General features: G+C 40.2%; 1 protein-coding gene across 1 annotated transcript in view; it reads right to left on the bottom strand.

Annotated features, from left to right (window-relative positions):
• Positions 1 to 1,062, bottom strand: part of LOC108889786 (plasma membrane calcium-transporting ATPase 1-like) — an 88,577-nt gene extending 87,515 nt beyond the window's left edge. Inside the window, 1 exon segment of the mRNA XM_018686415.2 lies at positions 53 to 1,062. The gene's annotated coding sequence lies outside the window, so the exon portion shown is untranslated.
• Positions 1,063 to 25,816: the final 24,754 nt, after the last annotated feature.

Raw genomic sequence — 25,816 nt, 5'->3', positions numbered from 1 at the left:
GTTAAAGTTTAGGGCAAAAAAGAGAGAAAACACCGAGTAATTAAGACGTTACCTCTCTCCGCTCTCCGGGGGAGAAATCCTCGTCCAAAATCACGTCCTTGTGGTTTGTTGTCGGTGAGGGCGAGCAAAGCGTCTTCGATTTAGAGGGGTTTGTCCATTTCCCAGCAGGGCTCCAAGTTGACAACTGCAGTGGTGGAAAAATGATTGACAGACCGAGGTGGAGGGGGAGAGAGGGGGGCGAAAAAAATCTTCAGCGTCCCCCCTCTTTTCTTTTTTGTTCCGACGTTTAAAACCAGTTTATTTGACAGTAATTACATTCGTAGAAGCGTCGGTGCTCCGGTCCCTGCAGCGGCGGCCCCCCCGAGGAAGGAAAACAACCCAGATCCAGATTCAGTCAGAAATCAATCCGTTAAAAGGGAAAAATAAACTCCCCCCTCTTTCTCTCTCTCTCACTCTCTCTCTCTCTCTCTCTCTCTCTCTCTCTCCTGAAATAAAAAGCAGAGGAGGGAAAGGCTCTGATAACAAAGAGCAGATCCAGTAAATGAGCACTGGTGGTGGTGGTGTGTTGCAGAGCGGTGGGTGGGACTGGGACTGGGGGAGGAGGAGGGAGGGAGGGGGGTCCGACACATTCAAACCAGGACCAGAGAAAAGACCCAACGTCCGGATCAGCTTTTCCTGGGCGAGCTGGGCAACTGAGCGAAGCAGAGAGAGAGAGGCAGAGGGAGGTGAACTGGTGCTGGAGACCGCGATAGAGAGGGAGGGACCAGCCCCGGGATTACCCTGTTTTTAAGGTGGATCTATGAATTAATTAGGTAATCAAGCAGAAACCGAGCCCTGGCTATGGAGCACATCAACCCCCCCCCCTCCCCCCGGTGGAGATCCAGGCTGAAAAAGCCCTGGGAACTTGAGAGGAAGGATCAGCTAAATCCACATCTGGATCTGCTCTGGAGCGATGTATGGAGGCTCACTTCCGCCAAAAGCAAAGAACTTTAATATGATGAGATATTCCCTTTTATTATTGCACATATCTCATTGTTTTAACCTAACATTGACTACAAGTCACAGTATCTCAAGAATAAAGTTTTCATATTCATAAAACTGATTAAGTTGGAATATTTTGACAAATAAAACTATTTTTAAGAGAGAAAAACTTGTACTATTGAAATAAATATTAAAAAATATTGACAGTATTAAAGATTATGGTGACACACTGCGAGCAAAAATGTGTAATATTTCAAGCTTGAGTGGACATATTTTGAGATGAAAGTAAAAATATTTAGAAACAATTTGAGAAATGAGTTGAGACAAGTTGTAATATTACAACAGTATATACATTTAAGATTAAACACTAAGATTGCTAAAAAAAAAAAAAAACAAAAAAAAAAACTTGAGATCGGGAAATCGGGAAAAATTGGCTGAATGGAGAATAAATCAAAAATGCATTGAGAGAAACTCAAAATATTTCAAGAGAATAATCATATTTGGCGTAGCATTTTCTAGAATAAGTCAACATAAAAAAGTTGTACTAATTTGAAAAAAATATATCTTGAGGAAAAAAATTATATTTAAGATAGTAATTCTGATATTTTGATGAAAAATGTAATATTTTAAGTGTAAAGTTGCAATATTTTGGGATAAAAATGATGAAATTTCAATGATAATATAAAATGTTGAGATTAAAATGGTAATTTTGGAGAGTAACATTTTCAAAATCAATGTCATAAAAATTTCATTGAAATAATTTATTGAGATGTAAAGCAGAATTATATTATCTCATTACTTTTCCTATTTTTATTTTTACTCCTGGGAGGAGTCACAACCCCCGATGGGGCACCACTGCTTGAATTTATGTCCAATTTAAAAAAAAAAGAAACATAAAACCGAATCTGAGTTTAATTTGAATCTGCTTTGAATAGGAGTGTTTTGACCTGTGTTTGTATCGTGATCATATATGCAGATACCTTTTTAACCTTCATGGAGGAACAGATTCTTGACCTTTCAAAGACATTAAGGAAGTTAGGAGCTTGTCTTTTTAACAGCTGTTGGTGAAAACCTGTAAAACCTCCCCTATGATATACAGTTAAAGCCTCTGATCCTCTGTGCACATCTGTTTGATATGGAGTTATGAAAAGCAGAAATCAGATTGTATGTGTAACACTGTTTATGCTCGTGTGTGGTGATTTTTTTTCTGGTGCAAACACATGAATATGGACAAAGAATCTGAAAAGAAATTTCTCTCTGACTGCCAACTGGCCACTCAATCAGCTCTGCCTCCTACGCTATGCTAATGACAGAGAGGCAGAGAGGTGGTTAAAGCTGCCATTTAACGGCACAGCACACTGCCTCACTTTAAATAAAACACTGACTGCACATGAAGGAGAGCTGCTGATTCACATAACTGTTCCCAAAGTCACCACGACCTGTCATCCTCCATCAGTGCAGTGATTACATACTAACTGCATATTTAGTGATCTTGCTGCTTGTAAATCTAATTGATGTGAGTGAACAGAACTTTTGTCATCTGGGTTTTGGCAGTTGAACAATCAAGGATGTTTTAATGAGTATATCAAATTGAAACTGAAAACATAGAGGGAACAAAAATAGAATCTTGAAAATACCAACCCCACATCCATCCTCATGTGAATGAGATCAGAGGAATGTGTCTTGTCAGGACTCACCTGCCTGATTTGCTGCCATTGTCCTTCATCTCCCCTCCTGAACACACTGTTGTCACAACACACCTGTGTATCTAATGTCAATACGTCCTGCAGAGTCGGTCTGAGGCAGGAGAGGCAGGGGAGGAGCTGGACGTTTGATCTGAAGAGACAGTGACCACAAAGACTGGCATCTCTGAGGACAAGGAGGACAAACAGAAACCAAAACTCAAAATAATTGTAAATAATCAGAGTGATACTGTAGGAAATTAAATGTCAAGAGGACACAAGCAAACATTCATCTCTGGTTTTACTGGGTTTTTGATGAAGAACAGAAAGAAACAATGGTAAAATTACTATAAGGTAAATATTAATAACATTTTTACAAATATGAACCCAGGAAAACTGCACAATTTTTTAAACTGGGCCTTACTGTCCCATGTTTTTGGGTGTAAATGATGATGTACGTGGCCACCGTGAACAGCTGCTGCAATGAAATCCAATGGATAATAAAGTAGTACAGGAATGAATCCTAAAACCCTGAGGTAAGTTAGCATTTCAGCACTCCTGGTTCCCTTGTCAACAGGTTTTGGTTAAATTCTTGTCTCTTGCTGCTGTAACATGTAATTTTCCCACAAGTGGGATAAATAAAGTTTATCTTATCTTATTGTGGGGCCAAGTCAGGTCAGGTTTATCTATAATAAGTCAATATCACAAATTTGCCTCAGGGGGGCTTCATAATCCATACAGCAAACAACACCTTCTATCCTTACACCCTCAGGTAGGATAATGAACTCATCACCTCTGCCGTAGAGGATAATTAGCCATTATATTTAGTTTTCTTTAATACTCTTACAACATGATGACATAAGTAAACTTTCTCTTGTTTGCTGCTACTTCTGCAGCACGAACACGAGACGTCAACACACAGCCTCACATGTGTAAACAAACTGGTGTGTGTGCAGATGAACAGGGATCTGTTTGGTTTGGAACAAGTTGGCCTGGCAGTAGCTCCCTGTGCAGCTCACCACAGTAGCTAATCCAAGGAGGAGGGCACTATTTTCTGTGTTAAAATCATGTAAAATTGTAAAATTGTCACGCACTTTCACCACACTTCTTTAATTGATCTCCTCATTTAACTGGTTTAGTTGTTATTTCGAGGTCTCCTACTGCAGTCAACCTTCAGCGTTGTCCCTCACTTGTAAGTAACTCTTGATAAAAGCACAGTGCCAAATGAGTAAATTTGATCTAACTTAAAATGTGAAATTATAAAGTTTATTTGGAGAGCCTAAGGGTGCTTTGGTACCTTGTATAGTTTGCCTTAATGTTCACTGTTTCCTGTATCTCTAGAAAAGAGGTGAAGGAGCACAGTGACGACCACACCAACAACAATAATGGTGTGTCCCCCTGAAGTCTACTGATGCGGGTAGCAGCCATCTTTAATTCTTATGTCGGTGTTGGTGAGGTTGCTTCAAGTTCCAAGTTGGAAAACCGACTTCAGGGAGTATTACAGTTGAAATTTTTGACTAGGAACTCAAAAATTTTGGCTTCCAAGTACAACTGGAAAGCACCATTACCTGTCCACCAGGAGCCTCTTGGCAAGTTTGGACCTGAATTTAACCTAAAGATGTTTTTGTGAATGGAGCTCCTGATCCATAGCCTAAACCATCTAAAGTATTTATTTAGTTGCTGGAGGCTCTCCAGAGCCTGGAGGGAAAGCGTCCGGAGAGACTTGGTTCAGGGCAAAAAAGTCATCTCTCCATCTGTTCATGGCTGCAAAGGCAGCAGGAGATCTCTCCCTCTCTCCCCCTCTCTCCCCCTCTCTTTCACACACACATACACAAACAGGCAAAGCAGACTTGAACTTTTTCCCAAAATGTCTTTTTGACAGCCAAATTATCCACAACATCTCTGATAAATGTGTTGTGACCGATGGTAATGAAAAAGCAGCCAGTTATGCTGCAGACCACAGATCACACAATGATTTCTGTTTTAACCAGTGTATGGCACCTGTCCCACCAGTCTCATATAAGTCCTGTATGACTCGGTCTGCTTCACCTAATCAATCTCTTTACATTAGTTGCTTTCGGTTCCTTTCTTCAGTGGAAATGAAACTTGTAGCTTTCACTCATCTCTTAAAAACCACCAACATTATTACCAGACTGTCATTATTCATGCATTAATGGTTTCAGTACAGAAATCTGTTAATGGTAGGAAACATTGTAAGCAGTATTTGTTAAAAAGCTTAGAGCAGCCCAGACTAAAGCACCCTGCTGACTGATCTTGTTGTCTGCAGTGTAATAGCGTCATACATCACTGTGCGATGTGTTATTGGTGCTTCTGCCCTGCAGTTTCACAGATACGAAAGACTGATTCCACCTGCAGCTCAGAGTTACTGCAACACTGAGCAGCTGTGGCTAAATTTCATGGTAACATGACTTTATGTTTTCCATTTTATTTTTAGCCGCGTGGCTCTGAACGCTTTGGTTCAGAGTTAAAACAGCTTCATCACTGTTGGATGGATTTTATCATCATCAGGACGTGTTTCAGATGTTCAGGGTCCTCAGAGGATAAATCTGGCTTTTACACAGCGCTGCTTGGATGGATTCATTATTATTTGTTTCATTATTATCACATTATTTATTACCTCTGCTTCCCTGCAGTCAAATGTTTGGGTCACGAGTCGTTCTTACTACTATGAACACAGAAACTCAGTTCTTTTAAGTCAAGGCTGAAGACTCATTTCTTACACTGCACTGTGACTTCAACCCTTGTATGTTTTTAAATCTCATTTTTATTTTCCACTTCACTCCTTTTAATTCCTATTTAAATAGTTTTAAATAATGTATTGATTCTTTTTATATCTTATGTTGTTGAAATGTGTTATACAAATAAACTTGCCTTGCTTTATCATCTTTGTATAGATATATCTCAAATGAAGGAATCAAAATACAATTTTTTAAAAATAGTGTGTGCCATTTGTGACTTTTAAGGAATCCTTTTTCTGTGAGAGCCTTGAGACAAATCTAAAGCATTTTTGGTCAGACATCACTGTGGCTGCAGTTTTCAAGCATGACTGTGTTCAGTGAGTGGGAGAACATAAGTAGCATAAGTCAACCAATCAGCAGCCAAACAGAAACATGAATCAGCTGTGAATGTGCACACCTGTGTGCAACCAATCACTGATCTCCTTTGTTTGCCTGTGGGAACTCCTTACATGTTGCTTTTAAATGTAATAAATGGACAATCTAGCTTTACAAGAGTCAGATTATTCTGCTGTCTGAATCCTCTTTGGTAAAAATACCTCAGTTACACAAAATATACAACAGTCAACATGTAAAGTTTTGAAACTGCAGGCAGATTCAGACACATACAGATGACAAAAATACATATGGATGCAAAACAGTGCGTGATGTTGACTTCATGGAGGTATTACAGCAGTTTTTCATTCTCAAAACTTCCCTTTTTTCTCTTAAATGTTTCTATGGATACTGATCTTTAACTTACTGTAAATGTGCATAAACAGTTAATTAAAACATTTTGGATGAACTCTCTTTCAGTTTTGCCTAAAAACAGTGATTTAGATGATCTTATATGATTGTCTGGTTGTGTTTCTGCCCGGCTTGACTCGTGTGAAATAATCTTTAACTCAGAATATTAAAACTTAACTGACTGACCTGCCATTATTAGGTCAGTCACAATATACTGTGCAGTACTTCCAGGTTAAAATCTAACTGGGAGACCATAAATTCCACAGAAACAGTGATGATGATAATTGTGCAGCAGATGTGGTATTAACCTTATAAACAGAGCTTTATAGGTTCAGTGTTGTGTTGAACGGCAACAGGAAACTGAAGGAGAACTAAGGACAGTCAAATTAAAAGGTCACAGTGTTTTGTGAACTGTGACAAAATAGATGAATGTACTTAGCTTAAAACCAAAAAAACAAATCACTTTATCTCACTTTGTTAAAAAACATTTCAATCCCCAGATATATTTTTCTTGTACTGTATTCATGTAGATATGTATAAGTTGTGGAAATATTATGATTACAAGCTCTTTTGCCCAGTGAGTGAATTTTTCTCTAGGCTACATGGTACTGGAACTGATCAGTAAAATAATGTTCTTAACTGATGTCTCTAGACGGTCCTGTTGAAGGGCTGCGGACTAAAATGTTGTCATAATAATTTCAAGAGTTCAAGTAATGGACAGAGCATTTGTCAATAACACTGCAAGAACTTTTTTGAAATTGCTTAGCTTAGAAAAAAGTTAACAAACTGAACTTGGACTGGTCCAAGCCTTTACAGGGCCCCCTTCACACCACAAATACTACTGACTATTGTCAATGCTTGATCATTTGTGCGCCTACTGTAAATATTAACACACGCATTATGTATTTTCACTCAGCTAGGATTCGCTACCCCGAAAAGGATAAGCGGTATAGATAATGGATGGACATTCAGAGTGATACAGTACCATACTAAAACTGATGTACTGAAAATGAGCAGACAATGCATTTTTGTATGATTACGATTGATTACAATGATTTATATGATTAAAAAATAAAAATTTCAAGTGCTCTTGGGGGCCCTCTGGTGGTCCTCAGATCTTAATTAAATCACCTCTGTCACTATATTTACCTTCCATTTTATTGTGTCAAAACTCTGAGAAATGTATTCACTACAAAAAGATTCTCCTCAATGAAACAAAAAAGTAGAGGCATGTACTTTCTGTGAACACTGATGCAATGACGATGATTCATAGCGTCCGAAATCTCTTTTTGCTGCTGCTCACTGAAGAACCACTGAGTGTTTTTGATGTAGGATGTAGTGGATGAGTGAATGATGGAGTTTTTTGGCCACAGCTTTGGTGAGTAAAATATTTTCAGAGAGGATGAGAATAACGGCCAAAACTCTGAAAAGGTTGTAAAAAAAAAAAAAAAAAAAAAAAAGCTGAAATTGTCCTTTACGGTTTTCATAGTAACTTTCAAAATAATTAATTTACACTTCCACTGGCGGCTGTTACTCAAATATCTCACATGTGTGAGTTCTCTGAGAGCAGCAACCAATCGAGATCACTGATTCGATCATGAAATCACCATTCCTGCTGGAATGCAGCGCAGTTTTCCAGGGAAACTTTTCAGTGTTAATGTTAATTATGAAATGGAGGCTGTGATTCAAATCCATCAGGCTTATGTAACGCTGTGACTTCCTGGGGTCAGGATCCACCTACACTGCAGCTATCTGACAACACACAGCATTTAGACAACTACTTGAGGTGGAAACACATAAATCTCTCCATATATGCACTGACAAGGGTGACTGGATGTTGTATCCATGGCTACCTTCTCACGTAATCTGTATTATTTTTATCACAAAAGCTTTTCTGTTTTTTCTCCCGAGCCTCCTGCTAACATGATAGTGATATACACGGTTCTATATGTGAAGGAACCAAAACCAAATAGGCTCAGTAACACATAGAGAGAGAGAGAGAGAGAGAGAGAGAGAGAGAGAGAGAGAGAGGGTTTTATCCATTTAACTGAGGAACAAGTCAGTGAGATGATCTGCATTTGTCATCTGTTTGGCTGCAGATATGACGATGAGGATGAATGAAGGTAGAGCTGGTTCACCTGCAGATCTTTTCCACATAACATCTGATTCTCTGGATGTAAAGTTAGGGCTCTGCCTCCATGTGTTTTGACAGGGTGGTTGATTATGATAGGTCAGTCACTGCCATTTTTCTACCACTTCTGAATGGAGAAGGAAAAGTGATCCTTTAAACAAGACTAATGTCGCATTCATGTCCCCCTCTGATCGTCCCAGTTTCAGAGTCGGGAAGTTGTTCTGACTTTGCTGAGTTCACGTGCTTTTTAGGCAGAATTTGGAAACAACATGGACGCCACAAAGAAGATGTGTTTTAATTTATTCCTTAGAGTGTTTTAACAACACACTGATAACTAAATAACTTTAATAAGTAATATAATTCACTCTAGATTTACAGCAACTAATGGTTACAACCTAATACCACATTTAAAATTTAATGTTAGCAAAAAAAAAGTGATACGCAATACATGGATTTACATTAATTATTATTATTACTATTAATCAACCAAATCAACCTCGCACGTATATGACGTCAACAACTCAGCTAGTCGTGTACCAAAACTTTCACAGACTTTCAGAGTTGTTGGTCTGACTTGAGGGAGCACTAACATGCTCACACAATGCTAATATTCTTATTCTAAGCAGGTATATTGTTTACTCTTACTTTAGCCTGTTAGCATGCTAGTTAGCATTTAAAGGACTAGTGTGAAGAAGTCAGTGGCACCTAGTGGTGAGAACGCAGATTGCAACCAGCTGAACTGAGCTCACTCTGAACTAATGGAGCAAGATTTTAAATCACTTTAAAGTAGCCACAACAAATTAAAATGTATGCAGTTGGATCACAGCCTCAGCTGTTTCCACAGTTGACGAAGAAGAAATACAGCTGTCGACAGCCAAGGTGAAAGGTCAGGAGAGAATCCATATGAGGCATATGAGGCAACGCTGTTTCAGATCGAACATCGATCCCTGTCACCTGCTCGAGGGAATCTCCCATCATCCTCAGCGCCGCGGCTCCTGGAGCAAGCTGTCAGATGATGTATACCCCAGTAGAGGTGTCCCCCCGCCCCCAACACCTTGGGCAGCCACGGCGAGGCCTCCCTCCTGGCCTGGAGCTCTGCTGGTGGTCCCTGACATGAAGTCCAACCCTGTCATTACCGCTGCCCGGGGGGGAGGGGCTGCTCACTGATACCATTAACTTTTCATCAGCAGTTCAGGCTCTTGACTCAGAGGAGATGCTTTCACTTCAACAGCCCTATCATATACTCAGACATATACAGGTACAGGAACGACTATAAATACACTCCTCTGTCTCTGCAGTATCACTTCAATGTCTTGGACCCTCATTACCTACAAACCTGCAGAATCAAATCTATTCAGGAGTTTTTACAGCTTCAAAGCTCGACAGAATGATTGCTTTAAGTCATGTATGATGTCCTACCCCCTGTCATGTTGTGTTGCATGGATAAATGATGGACTGTGCTGCCATTTACTGTATGGAGAGAAACAGAGCACACTGATCAGCCACAACATTCATTCAACATTCATCCAGATGAATGTCAGGACCCAAGGTTTCACAGCAGAACATTGTGTTATAATGAGATGATCAACATTATTCACTTCATCCATCACTGGTTTTCATGTTGTGGCTGATCAGCGTATGTGCACTTGTCTGTCACACAGCTGGGTTACTGTGGTCGGCTCACACCCAGAATACTCTGGCACATATTGTTTTAGATCACCTATATATAAAACAAGACTTGGTTTTATTCCAGAAGCTATAAGATATGTGAACAGCTGATAAAAGCTGATCACTTTACTCTGTGATACAGACTGATAAATGTACTTTTTGCACTTACTAACTGTGGTGTTGGACACTGTTGGTCAGCTCATTAACGTGTATCTTCAATGGTTTTTCCTCATAGTTTTAAGTGTTTTTTCTGTGTCTCAGTTTCACAGCAATAATCACATAACACGGACCATAATTTGAACATATGTGCCTGGATAGGAACAAAATATACAGTGTGTACTGGCTCATTACTAAACAGTTACTTCAGCACAGTGGTTCACGAGCTTGTTTGCAGAGTGCACTGTTCCGTGTTATGTTACCAATTTAGCACTGTAAAATAAATTACATACACTCGACACACTTCTCAATATGCCAACATATTCATACAGAGGACTTACTGATATAAATTGTTAAAAGTGTCCTCCTTTGCTTGTTATGAGCGCTGAGCTGAACACCTCGGGCAGTTCTCTAATGAACTGGCAAAGTTACACAGCTACTACAGAAGTTGCCCTGTGGGCAACAGACCTACTGCTGCTGGATATATAGGAAGTGCTGTCATGTACTCTGTCACACCAGCACCACATACATTACAACTATATCCACTCTGTTTCCCAGTGTATCAGGTGATGTTCAGGTCGACACCTCTATGAACATTATGGGCCTGTGCCCACAGGCAGTGTCTATGTTCTACACAAATCCTATGAAATTCAGTATGGACAATGTCTTTAGTGCAACAACAGTGTACACTGTACACTCACAGGTTTTTCAGTTGAAAATAATTCAACTTTTGAAACATCACAGCACTTGTCAATCTCTTCCTCTTCCCTCACACCAACCAAACAAAACCAATGTTAGAGGAGAAACTGATCTTAGCCTGATCTCACTGACAATCCAGTACTCACAATCTCACAATAGCTGATGAATATTTGAAATCAAGAGCGTGGAGGGATGTTGCCACGTCTGTCGGGATGTCAGGTGAGTGTCACACAACAACACAAACAAACAAACCGATTGAGGCAGCAGTATACCAGCAGCTCCTGTGTTCTGCTAGGTAAAATTACTGTTTTTGTCAATGGAGTTTGGTGGCAATGTATAGCGATCTCACTCCACAGTGTTGTCAGACACTTATAATAACAATCATGTCTTGAATATGCTATAATAAAGTCTGCGGTTTCAATGTCTAAAATGAGCAAGAGGAAACACAAAAACTACATTTTCTATTCTGCAGCAGACGCTCAACACTGGTCCAACGGTGCCTGACGGAGGTTCTGGTTCATTGGTCTTTAGTGTTTGTGGGTTTGATCCTCCTGATGCTCTGCACTGAGGCAGCAACACATCAACACATCCAGCCTGTTTTCTGATTCTCCACCAGGAGAAGTGTGAAATGGCAGGTTGTGATTGTGTGTGTGTGTGTGTGTGTGTGTGTGTGTGTGTGTAGGCGGGCTCTGGCCTTTTCCCCTCCTCTCCCACGTCCTCCAGCTCTGCCGCAGCATTAGCATGCAAACAGCAGCTGCAGCGCTGCACCCCATCACTCACTTCAAACAGCAGCACAACCTCAGCTCCCACACACACACACACACACCGCGTCACACTATGACCATGTAGTACAGTTCATATATCACAACAGTGGAAGAAATAGCACTTTGTACATGTCAATGAGATGTATTCATTTGACATCCAACCCACGCAGAAAGTGACACACACACACACAGTTATCAACCCACACGGTATAAACTCTGCACACACACACACACCTGTACACACACACACACACACTTCTAACCTGCACACAGTCTTCTCCTCTGCAGAAACAGTTCAGCTGCTCAGGGTGTTTTCTTATTTCTTCACTTTTCTTCCAGGATTCAAACTTGTGCATTAGGAGGTTAAAGCGTAGCAACAGAGCCCAGGAGCCACTGTGGCTGCACCACAGTCTCCACCGGAGCTGACCTGCACCTCCTCAAAAATGTAACTGCACACTGGGGCCACAGGGACTAAAGCAAAAATGGACAAATAAATCTTTACCGTTTCCAGGAAATAGCCACAGCCTTTTAAGCTTAGTCCGACACCACACAGGTATTCAGCTTAAAAAAAAAACAAGCTCTAACATGTGAGGATCTTTTTATCCAGTTTGAAAACCTGTTCTACACCCAGTCATAAAGCACTATATTTATTAAAACTAGAGTGCAGGACTTTTACATATAAATGAACGTGAGTTACATTCAAACCCTCACTGCCAAACAAATTGACATTATTACCAGGTAAATCAGGGTTTGAATCTGGTGTCTGTGGCGACGTTCCTGCTCTGGTGCACCAGTAGCGATGCATTTCACATCACCCGGCAATGATTGGTTTTCCAAAGCTGAAGAGGAGAGCAATTCTAGCGACAGAGATGGAGTATGGAACTAGTACGGAGGAGAAGTGGCAAAAACCTAGGAAGCGTCAAGGAGAGGTTTCTAATGCTCAGAATAAAAAAACAGAAACTCAGCGTTCAGTTTCAAAAAGAAAGTAATCGACAGACACAAATCGATTGTAATTACTCTCACTGCCAGAAGGGGGAGACATACAGGTTTAACAGTAGCAGAGTCACGTAGATGTAGTTGGGGTGGATGGTGGAGCGCACAAAGAGCACAACTGTTAACACCAGAGACCGGAGTTCACATCCACAGTCCCATCGGTGGTCAGATTTAAAAGGTTTATGGTGAAGGGAAGATTTTAGTTTTGCTTAAACATGTTGTATATTACGCCACTGTTAACTTTTTCTGTATTAAACTAGACTAACTTTTCCAAACCTCAGTGCCTTGTGTACGAATGCGAGCCAACCAGAAGTCCACCCATTCCTATGGTAACATTGATATTCTATTTATATTATATAGAATATAGATTGAAATTTTTAACCTTTGCTGTAACTTTCAGACAGACCATATGCAGTGTGCCACAGGAAGTTAGCATAAAAACTAATTAACTAACTATTTAACTAACTTTTGCAGGATGCTAGCTGTGTAACTTGTATGACTTTAAACAAAATAGTACACTGAACACTGGGGGGAGTATTTCATATATTATAAAACCAATAAACCAATAGGATTTCTCTAATACTGTAATATGCACAGCCTGTTGTAGTCAGCTTGGCTAACCTCAGCTTGCATGTCCCACCAGTCCATCAGAGCCTCCCCATGCTAACAGGATGAGGCTGGTAATAATAGGAACCAGGATGGGAACCAGTACAACACAAAGCAGCCTGCAGTTCACAGATAATCGTGTCAAATCCACGGACTCGTGTGAGTGACCTCAGGACTGATCACAGATGGTAGTTTCTAATTACACATTTCAAACATTTGGGGGGAGGTGGGCTGGTGGGAACGAGAGCAGAGTGCGTTAATTAACAGACATGTTCAGACGGAAGCTGCTCATTTAATGAAATAAGATCCAGACCTGCGGATAAGACAGAGCTCAATCAATCGAGCGTTGTTGATGAGTCTTACTGTACGTGTTTGTGTTTCAGCGACCGCAAGCATGTGTTTATCTATTGTACAAATGACCACATCGGCGTAATTGCACGATGATGATCATTCAGTTGAGTTCACTCTCCAACATCACAGGAATAACGACCTGTTCTCGGCCGTTTCCTGGTTCGTCTGGCAGACAACAAGGATCCAGACCAGGAGATGTTTTATTTATTTCCTGCTGTAGCTGAAATTAGCTGATGGTGACACAGTAATGAGGTGGTCTGACTTGACACAGAGATGATACAGAGATGTCGAAGAGACACTTTCCACTACAAATCTCACTTGTAGGCTTTTTTGTTGCCTTCAAACTGAGACTGAATTACACAGGAACTCAGAAAAACAGTCTGAACAACACCGAGCATACAGGCGCTTGATTTTACAGCTGCTTCCAATGTTATTCACCATGTACTCTGACTCACCGAATGTAGACTGTAGGTATAAACCTGCCATTTGACACCTATTCCGGCCTCCTTCCTATTACCGTTTTCAAAATCCCCTTTGCTACGAGAAACCTCAGAGCTGGCAACCTCCATGCTGAAAATGGTTCAAGTTTTGATGATGATTTGGAGGATGTAATCCCACAGTCAACATACGTCTTTCACACGTTTTCTTTGTGTGGAATTGGCCACCCTCCTGGTGGTGGTTAGCACCATCCAATGCGACTGTGACTGGTGATTTTTTCCCCCCATAGCAAAATAATAATGACCTTTCTCCAGTGCTGACACAGCGCTGTGGAGACAGGTCTCACTCTGCGAGACTATTCACCATGAGATATTGCTGAGACAAGACGTTCACACATACAGATAGAAAGCAGAGGGCAGCCTCTGGACAGCTGTATTCTGATACAACACATGTGGAAGTTGTATGTCTCCTGTTGAGGCAGGCAGACATAATTATATTTAAATTACTAGGGCAGGCTGCAATCAGCTCCAATGCTGTTAATTAGGTAGAACAAAGTCCAGTCCAGAGACTGGTTGCCATATCTTAATAAAACCTTCGACCTAGGTGGAGGACAGTTTTTCTATTACCTGATACCAATCATGGTGCAGGGAAGTTCTCAGAAATCCAGAGAAGAGGTCTTTGTTGCTATATGTAAGAGTATTCCAGTTGATTCAGTGTTGCACTCTCCACTTCAGCTGCTAAAATACACTGAAGAGGTGATAGATCCAAGTCCAAACTAGGTGTCACATGACGGGACCGTTTCATTACATTTCACTGTTTCAAACAGAAGTATCACATTTATAAATGTTTGTATGTTTGCTGTCAACAACTGGCGAAAAGTGAACTTGGGCACAATCTGTTTCCATAGCAACACAATCCATTAAAACTAAGCATATAGCCAGTCACCATAACTGGCGGGGTAGAAAAAGTGTTTCTTTAACTGTTCCAGTTGCAGTAACACTGAAACAGAGCTGTTAGCATTTAGCTAAAACTCTGTGTGCCCCTTCTTTCGCGACCCAAGCACAACAATGACCTGCAACATCAGTTCCTGAAGCTACACTGATGAGACAAGAGCATAACTGTCTGAGAAAAGATACAAAATGCAACTATATACATAATGCAAACATGTTTGTGTGTGTGTGTGTGTGTGTGTGTGTGTGTTTTCTGTCTACATATGTGTAAAATAAGTAGAAACATTTAACATACAGGCAGCTCACAGAAACAGCAGATACCAAATACTGTTTTCTGTCTCTCCTCCCTCACTGTGACACACACACTTCAGTTATACAGTGTGTGTGTGTGTGTGTGTGTGTGTGTGTCAGATGTGACTGTGGCACCTAAATCATGTAGGCGCTGCAGCAGAGTGTCAGATATCGACGCCATGGCAACAACACAAAGCTGCGTGGTTACATAAAGATGATCAGAGTTTCAGAGTTAAAAGACAAACTGATCAAAAAACAGAGACGAACACTCACCTGAGGAGCTGCCGCCGCTGCTGCCCTCGTCTGATCTGAACCGATCTGATCTCAAATTTAGTCCCTTCAAACATCTTGGACATAAATCAGTCTGATACTGAATTGTAAATCTGAGGTGTAAATGAATCAAAGAAGCCTGTGAGAATTCAGCTGTCTGAGACAGAGTCTAGCCAGATGCTGAAAAGCTTTAGTTCTTCGATGTCAAACTACATCCACTGATGATGACCCACCTGCTGACTGCCAGTCATTTCACTTGAAGGGTAATCTTATAATTTTCAAAAGTTCAAATGTTCTCTTGGAGTTGTACCAGGACTGAATCAGCTGTGTCACTTCTGGCTGCTACTGCTTCATTTTATAAAAAGCTTGGCAGACAGCCCTCAGCATTGCTCCCCCTCACAGTATCCCTGTGTCAAGACTCAAAACTCCCAAGACTTGAAATGAGAGTCCAACCAACATCAGCCCCATCCTCAAAAAGGCCCAGCAGAGGATGTTCTCTCTGCTCTACACTACAGTCATCGAATCCGTCCTGTGCACATCCATCACAGTCTGATTCAGAGCAGCCACAAAACAGGACAGGAACAGACCACAGTGAACAGTAAGGACAGCTCCTGCCCACCCTCCAGGATTTTTACAGGCAGGGAAAATCATTATACATCCTGACACAACCTTCTTCAACTCTCCCCCCGCCTCCGGCAGAACCACCAGATTCAGGAGCAGCTTCTTTCCTCAGACACAGCTGACCAGTATCATACAGATACATTTACTGAGCACCAATTATTAGTATTTGTTGCCGTATATAGCACTAACTCCTGTTGTTGTGCACAGAACACATCTCACACATCAGTTTTAAATATCACAGGGAGTAATCGTATAAAAAAGTAACAGCCAGAGAAAGCAGGTTTGATAAGAAGTTGGAAGTGACAGAATCTTCACACTGATTTTAGTGTTGTGTGAAAAAAAATGCAGCTCTCTTATTTATTTGAATGAGACCAGTCTGGCGATGCAGTTGCAGAGCCCAAAAAATTGAACCACACTCAGCTTTTTGCTGCAGACTGCAGAGTGATATCATCTGGCAAGGTGCTGAAGTGGCCAATCCAATACCAGCCAAAGCAAGACAAGAACAGAATATGTCTATTTCTATTTCTACCTTGTGATTGTCACATCAAGAGATACAATTATTGTCACTCTAACAGCTTTCCAGAGATGGAAAATCCTCTCTCAAACCATCTGATAAGCCTTCAAACTCATGGATCTGTCACTCAAACTGGATTTCCTGGACCAAGTCTCATCTGTACCTGAAACAACTTCCTGCTTCAACACAGCCCTTTGCAGGAATGTTTTTAGTTATCAAGGGAAACTTTTACCAGTGCCACAATGTCGGACTGGTTAAGCACTCGTGCCGTGGGTGCATCACAAAATCAGTTGTCCTCCTGTTATCGACCAGTTGCCTGAGATCCACTGTATTTTTCAGCTGATCTGTCTCTCATGTTTTTTATGTCCTATTGCGCCTCAGCTCCCCCTTGATAATATATTCAAAAAGTCATATTTGTGGTCAAATGTTTTGCAGTTTAAAAAAAGTGCAATGTAGCAGAGTTTTCCATTTCTGACACAGTATGTTCACCATGAATGTATTCTCTTAATATGAAAAAAAAGTCCCACTTAAGGCATGAGACAGAATGTGAGACAGGATGTGGTTATCCTGCTTAATTCTTCCCATATCGTCTCAATCAATCCCCATTCAAAATGGTCGATAACGGTCTCTACAGGAAAATGTTACTGGTGCTACACTCAGTTGTTCATATGAAGCGAGACAGAAATAAGTTGTGTAACCTCCACACAGCTGCTCAAACAGTGTGAAGTGGGATGGATGTTGTCACATACTTGGATTTTTTAAAGTAAGCATCTTATAAACATGGAAAAAAGAGGCCTGAGACAAACAGAAATTAAATCACAACCATGTGTTTCCTCCTCCTGATGCAGAGCGCAGCGACACTCAGCTGGTTTTTGTTTTTTCGGGTCCAAACGTCCCCTCAATCACCCAAATTCTTCTCTATCTTTAGAACAGGACTGTTTGTCAGCCTCTCATTCACAGATTAAATGTGCCCCCTTCAGTGTAATGAGCCGTACACATAAACAGTGACGGGACTTAATCACTGCCGAAAATTTAATTAAACGTTAGGAAACAGCCAAAAAATCTGACCCAGCATGACTCGATGCGTTGTGCGGTTTCTGGGCTGTGACCCAAAGCAAGAAACAACACGAGCCCTGATTTTACACTGTAAATATCTGCCCCTTCGATTGATTACTTCATCTAATATAACTGAAAATGTCCAGCTTAAGATTCCCCAGCCTGTTGATTTAGTCTGAGCAAATACCAGGATCAAGGACGGCCACGTTCTTACAGCGACTACAATCAATATAACTCTAACAATTACCACCTGAATCTGCAGCTCTACTCAGCTTTATTTAGCTTTCTAATGAGTTTCAGCTCATTGTTCTTTTTTATAATGCAACACTGAGTGTGCTGTGTCCCAATTCTTGGGTGTACTTAGTCTTTAAAGAGCAGAAGGTGAAAAGTGTGGAGAACCAAGAGTGCCTCGGTCCTCGTACTGACAAGAGATTGAACTTTGATGTGAACACTGAGGCCATATAAAAGAAAAGGGCAACAGAGGCTGCAGACCTCTCTTCAGTGCAGAGAAATGCCAAGTTCAGTCAGTCTGATAAAACCTTTTTTTTTTTTGTTTTTGGAAAGCAGATGTTGGTCAGAGGGTGAATCTTATAATTAGTGCTGTCTTAAATTTGTGTTTTTATTGTGCCTTGAAGCCGCCTCGCTGTATTCATTCTACATCCCACACAATAAAGAGATTTTATTATTTTAGCAGGTGTCAGTTCCACTTTGTGCTTCCACTGGAACATCTGAATGTGAATCCTGTTTTTCAGAGGATTCATTCAAACACACTCACCTGTTTCCAGGGAAGCGCTCATAAATAATTATTTTACACTTTCCAAACACTCCCCAACACTTTTGCTGTGTACAGACCCTGGGAGCTGGCCTGATTATGCTGTTTGCTTGTTTACGAACAACATTTTTTTGCCCCGGCAGTCTCTGCAGCCACTCGCTTTTCAGCGTCTCAGGAGTCCACAGTCATCCGGATGATGCTGCTGCTTCATACCCCGGAGCTGAAACAGACGCCTCCTGTTCTCCAGCAGAGTTCACTGCTGCTGAAGAGGAATTTATCAAAGCTCTGCTCAAAAATAAAAATAAATGTAAAAAAATATATTCATTGTTTTGCCACTGGGATTTAGCTCCAGCTGTATAATAGCATATGCATATGAATAAGTCCAATACTAACACGTTTTATGCCTGTGCCTTTGCCTATGTGCCTTTTTTAACATCGATGCAGTAACAGCAGAGAGGAGGAAAGTGTCAGTGCATTTTAACTATTCAGGAGGTTTTTATAAATTCAGCAGAGAGTCAAGTCAAGTCCAAGCTAAAACAAACACTTTACAGGTTCATATTTTGAAGAGGTGCATCAGAAAATTGTATAATTGTGATGCCTTTATTCGCAGTTCAAAAGCTCAGAGAAATCAACCGCTTTCTGGAAAAAATAACATCACCTTTTCAGTGCGTAATATTCTGTGTGAAAGTACTCGTAACAATAAACAACAGTTTTAAACAATAAGTTGACATGCAAAGTAATTGCCAGAAATGATGACTACGAGACCAAGTCCAAGTGAGAACATCAATGTTACAGAGACACTTCCAAGTCAGTCAAAACATCCCTGAGACCAAAATGAATCAGGCCCAGAAAACCCACAAGACTGGAACAAGTCAAATCAACTGTGAGACCAAAACAAGTCAAAATACCAAAGAGACAGAGTCAGGTCCAAGTCAAACACCCACAGGTCCAAGATAATAAGAAGAAACATTTCGAGACTGTGACCTGCAGCAAGTACTACAGCACTGTTGTAGCTAAATGACCTTTTGATCATTAATCTATCAATACTATGTGTGAGATTCTGTGTGAATATGATGCTGCTGAACGTCCAGCAGAGGATTTTATTACCTGAACGTGAACTGAACGGCGGAAACACCGAGAGAAGAGAGTTGAAGTCAATAAAAAGAGAAAGTATTCAGGGTTCACAGCTGACTCTGTTGACCTTTGGTGAACATGTTGCTGAGTGTGGGTGATGATGCTGCTCCGATCAATAACGCCCACCAGACCCATCTCCAGCCCGAGGAGACAGCAGAGTGAAGCTCAGAGAGAGCATATCTGCTCTCTGCAGCAGCGAGGAAGTTTGTCAAGAGTCTGGCAGTATCTGAGTGTGTGTGTGTGTGTGTGTGTGTGTGTGTGTGTGTGTGTGTGTGTGAGTGTGTGTGTGTGAGTAAGCTTTCCTGACTGAGCAGCATTCATTTTCCACTTTACAAAGTCTCATTCACACAAACATCTCCTCCAGACGGAGAGTCAGGTGAAGACCATCAGTCTGAAGTCCTGCTGGTGCCCCCTACAGGCAGCAGTGGTCATTACAGACACATTAGGAGAATTATTGAACAAAACAAACAGCGTACTAATGATTAGTACTGGGTACTGAGCCTCGATACTTTGGAATAACTATTGCTACTGGGAGAAATCAGACTGCTGTGACTGACGGTGCTGAATCATGGGGTGCCACAGGGGCCAGTGTTTGGTCCATTACTATTTACATTATATATATAACATTATTCCTCTCCAGCTCTATAACTCATCCTCAGGGCTTTCCAGTATTTATTTCTTAATCATAGACTTGCATCAGATGCAGATAAAACCGATGTCTCCTTATGGAGTGATGCAGGGATGGCGAATTCTTGTAGGCTAGCCTAGAAGTTAGCATCACCCTGGTTGGAGAAAATAAGCTGACCAACAAAAGAGTATGATACTTTAATGTTTTGTTCAGCAAGATAATCTTCACAAATCAACACTACTGTTATGATTTCTGAAGCCTAAATACAATCTCTAGTAAAAAGTAAAAAGCTGATGTTCACCTATAAACAAACTACACCACGGTCACATGACGTCAACAACTCCACCACTAAACTTCCAACTTGTAATTTAATTCAGCTCTGACCTCTTCTACAAAAGCCTTTCTTCCATAGTTTGAAAGAGTGTGAGTTTAAACACAGCGAGGCTGTAAAGGTGAACTGATGAGACAATCGGTTTTCGTGTTCGTTTTTATGACGACAACCTCTGTAGTCTCATTTAGCCACTTGTTAGCAACTGCCTTTTTTAAGACATGTAAAAGCTTAAATAAATCACAAGTGGGGTATTTTCTGATGTATTTTATGTTGCAGAATAAAACATGAAAATGTCTTGAGCTTGTGTTAAAACCACAGACCTTACTTCATCCATTTAACCAAAAACCCACTGACTTTGGGACGAGGGAAACAGGAGTGCTAAAATGTGAACTTACTTCTGGGTTTTAGGATTGATTCCTGCACCACTCTATATATCCTTTTGTATAACCTAAATAAGCCTGGTATCAGCCTGGTCCACTACCATCCTCACAACAGCAAAGTAGCTTAGTGATATAGACTATGCCTGTAGCCTGCTGACAAACTTGATTTTAGGATTTATTTGTGAGACTGTCAGTAAGATAGTTCTAGCAAGTAAATGAACAACAGTGGTATAGCCACTATAAAACATGCCTTCAGCTGATCTGTTGCTAAATTAGTTAGCCACAAAGCTAACGCCAGTGGAAGAAAGCTAACGAGGCATTAATGTACAGTTTTTTACTAATTTTCATTTTCATGTCAGTACAGTTGCAGTAGGTGCATCAAAAACACATCAAAAAATGTTTAAACAAAACAAATAACATCTGTAGTGTGTCTCAAAACATTCAAAGCTGGTACGCTGTGAATTTACAGAATTTACTTCAATAAATCAGACCATCACATTTCAAACTGAAAAAACTAACAAAAATAAATGTGTGATAATTACTAGTGACAGTTGATTCAGACACTGTTCATAGTCTCCCTTTAATTAACTAAATGTCAAAATCTTTATGCTATGTGTGTCTGTTTAAAACATTAATATTAGCCAGTAAATCATTTTCAGTTGTTTAGTACTAGTAGTTGTTTGTTCTCTCTACATCTACCTGTGGTGGGAGGGAGGGAGTTATTAGCAGAAAGAAAAAATTTAATTCACCTGCAATTTCTCATGGGACTGTTTTCAATATATCAACGTGTCTGTTGACACTGCAGCAGGAACTGCGTCAAATAATTAATCATGTCCAGCAAGTTTGATGTGCACATAAGCACAGGCGGTTGCTGTGGTTATTTTTGCAACAACAGTCTGCAGCTGGTTGCACAAAACTGTGGCTTTCCAGTGACATCATGACTCCAAACAGAGACCATTGGTATTTTGTGGGTGGAGGACGCAGAGAAAATAACCTCAGTGCATCCGAGGGAAATGTCAGTTCACCTGTCATCAAAATAAAAACCCTCCTGGTAACAAGAATTGTCAAGTGTTAGCCCTTTGTCAAGTGTTGTTTACCTGTCATTTAGATATTTCTGCATCAGCATCAGTATAGTATGTTTTGATTGCTGAAATAAAGACAAAGGCTGATGTTCACTCTATTTGATCATTTCCAGATTCATTTCTTAAAACATGCCCAGTGCTCTCATGTTTTAAAAATGCATGTATGGAAGGAAGAAGAGCAGATTTTCCTGACTGCATGTTCTAACTACATGAAATCTCCCAGTTTCCAGTATCTCCAGCTCTGAAGTACACGCTGTGCTTCAAAGCTTTTCTTTTGCAGTCACTGATCAATATCCCAGAAAACTTTTTTCACACAAACTTTCCATTCAAATTAAAAGTCAAATATAGTGTCATGTTGTTGTAGAGAGGACATGACCTCTGTGTCCTCACTAACTTTCTCCTGGGGCTGCATAACATCTGATCAAGCAACATGTCAGTCTTAGAGACGACAAAGAGTCACACAAAAGAAGAAAAGGTGAATCCTACAAACGACACAAATAATTCTCTCACCCACTTTTTGCTGCTTCTAAAACAGTACATCCTGTTTGTCTTTGACTTTATACGTCTGGATATTTTGAAGAACACCGTCATCTATGAGACAGAGCTGTGGGCCGCTTCATCACACTTACAGAAATATGACAAAGGTGTTGACATGTCATACAGCAGACAGCCTTCGACCTCTATCAGGCTCCGTGGGGCTCTGAGCAGCAGCACACTGAAATGCTAACAGGAGCCAACTCAGCATCTTCTTACGTTCAGCAACTTAAAACAGCAACATGTCATGCAGACGACTTACAGGCAGTGAAGGATGACCTCGAGTCCACCGCCTCCTGCTCAGGTCTCTCAGGGGGGGAGCTGATCCACATCCTGCCACATCTGCCTGGTAACACGCCTGTTCTGTGCCAAAACAAATCATTATCATGTCGTCAGTGCCTTCGACACAGAACTGTGTGTTCCTGCTCTATGAAACAGACTGATTCCAATTAGAGTTTTGGATGAGTCTGAAATCAAATCAACCAGATGTTGGAAGTTAAATTACCAGTTTATAGTCCTGATAGTCCTACTTATATGATCAATTCCCAGACAAAGCCCATGATACCCAAAAATAAATTTGCCTTGTGCTGTTATTATGTCTTTCTAGATGGAGTTAGAAATGAAAAACATCTCAGACTACTGAATAACTGTATCCAAATAACCTTGACTTAATCTGCAAGAAATAAACTGAACTGTCGTAGTTAGTGCAAAGTAGATCTAAAGCATCATTAAACTTGATGATTTAATGAAGTTGGTTTAATTTTAATGAACTATCATTAAAACTGTATTGGCCTGAATATGAATATGACAGTTATGACAAACCCTTTTCCACTTTCTCTTTTAGAGAAGAACTCTGTCTGGTCAGACTCTTAGAAGCAGTCAAAATCATTTTCTCTGACACTTTTTTCCAGACTGTTTCTTAGAGCAAATCATCTGGGACAGCAGTAATTTTCTGACTGTTTGAGAGCCCTGGTTCATTTCTGCAGTAACTTCAGGAGATGCTATCAACTCGTTTTTAGTCGTCATGAATTTACGCGTTCAGGACTGACTTACCCTAAGCAGATGGTATCATGGTTCAAAACTCTCTGTAGAAAAATATCTCATATTCTACCTTGTCCTCAAATATAAGATGGTTCCTATTTTTCAAGCCTCATTTCCACTAAAAAAAACAACAAAAAAAACATATCGTCTTGTATTCGGGACAACATGTAAATAAGATTCATTTCATAATTCCTTGTAATTACATAAGCAAATTCACAAACTAATGATAAATGACAATGACAATGAAAAGTCTATGAAATACACTATTTGGGAGAGATTATAAGTGAAAAGGTATACATTAAACCACATAATATAATGTAAAAAGTCAGTTTCTAAGTGTTGTTAAACCCGCCCCCTTAGTTACTGTTGCTATGGCGTCCGAGCATTCCATTCTAGAACTTAACGTTGGCGGTTAGCAGTGATAGTGGTGGCAGACTCAACATCAAACAGATTTCTGGGTGTCTTTTTCAAGTTGATAAACAGACATTTAGTGACATTTCAAGAGAACAAATGGTTAAAAAAAAAAAAAAAAAAAATGTTTCTCTCTGTGAGGCTACATTATTCACTGCCTTCATTTTAACTGCAGTACATATAAAAATAAGATGTTAACTGGAAAACTGTACTGATAGCCTGCTTAGGACTGAAAGAGATGTGAGCTCAGACTTTAAGTGCAGCCCAAGTCAAAATGTGATAAATTTGGCATGAGATGCACACTGACTCATGTTCACAGGAAAGACGAACCTTCAGGGAGAATCTTTGACAACTACTGAAGGTGTGTTAAAACAGAAAGTGAGGTAAAATTTCACCTCGCATCATCAGTGCAAAGTTGGCTGCTGGATCGTTTGTGTTTACTTGCCCCAAACAGCCTTTGTACCAACTGTACAGACATTAGCTGCAAGCTAGTTAGCAACCAACATGTGCGTGGGAGTACGTCTCTGAAGAAACTCTGGTCCCCTCTGTTATTTTCCTCCAGTCTCTCTCCTTTTTCCTCTTGTCTCTGTACATTTATGAAGCAGATTCACACCTCGTCTAAAACTTACCTCATGAAAAGCTTTAATGTAACATTAAGCCTGAGGTGCAGCTAAGCCTGAAAACTAGCCTGACAAGGACCGGGACAAATTAAAAGGATGTGTAATTATTTACAGACTGAAGTAAATTTTAGTATCAGTTATTAATTATATCTATACATTCAGCAGATAGAGGACAAACCACCACATGACTGAACTAAAACATTACAGTTCACAGTAGTAATCACATTAAGAGCCATAGCAATAAAGGAGTTAGCATTACATTATGCTAATCCATGACACAGGCTCATTAAAACTTCAAATGACAAACAAAACCTGATAAATCCGTCACTGAATGTCAGCTACTCACTGTTATCTGCAGGCAGAAGCTCTTTGAACATTCACACTGAGTAAAACAATGAGGAAAAGACCAGAACCTGCAGGAGCAGCATCACTCTCGTCACTCAGTTCACTAATTAGATGTAATTGACTGCAGCTGCAGCTCTGTCTGTTTGAATGTCCAGCAGGTGAAATGGAAACAGAACAACCAAATCATTGCTGGACATTTTACAATATTCAAATGAAGGAAACATGCACTGAAAGGAAGTCTATCTATCTATCTATCTATCTATCTATCTATCTATCTATACATACATACATACGATACATACAAACATACATAATCAAGATATCTCCACAGGTCTCTGATGTTGGTTCAAGATGGCTACACTACAAAAACCCTCTGAGACATGTTTTAGAGTGATTGTACAAAATATCATTGGTCATGAGGTGAGTAATGCATTATCTGAAGCAATGTGTACAATTCAGAATAGGGTGGCTTTAGTTTACGATTTGCATTTAATTTTAATATTTGATAGGATGTTACTTCTTCTTCAACTTCTTTTTATCAGGGCTGCAAGCAAAGAATAAATCTGGAGTTCCTTTATTTGCAATCACTGTCTAAGCATCGCTGGCACTTGTCAATATGATGCTAAATCTTCCTTCTAATATGATTTCTGTGACACAGTTTCCTGTTCCAGCTTAGTTTTCTTTTTATTTACATTTATTTCCTATCTGTAAACAGAGAACTGTTCTTAAACTTTACTTCTACACTTGATAAATGTGTCTTAATTGTTGCTTTTAGCCACAAACTTTTTTACTCCTAAACTACAGTTTGATAAATACAGGCTCAAGTTTCTCTAATCCCAGACCCTAATTATAAACAACAGGTTTACACACATATATTACTACACA

The sequence above is a fragment of the Lates calcarifer genome, linkage group LG12 (assembly GCF_001640805.2).
Source record: "Lates calcarifer isolate ASB-BC8 linkage group LG12, TLL_Latcal_v3, whole genome shotgun sequence".
NCBI lineage: Eukaryota > Metazoa > Chordata > Actinopteri > Centropomidae > Lates > Lates calcarifer.
Note: the sequence above shows the minus strand (reverse complement) of the source record. Positions and strands in the feature narration are given on the sequence as shown.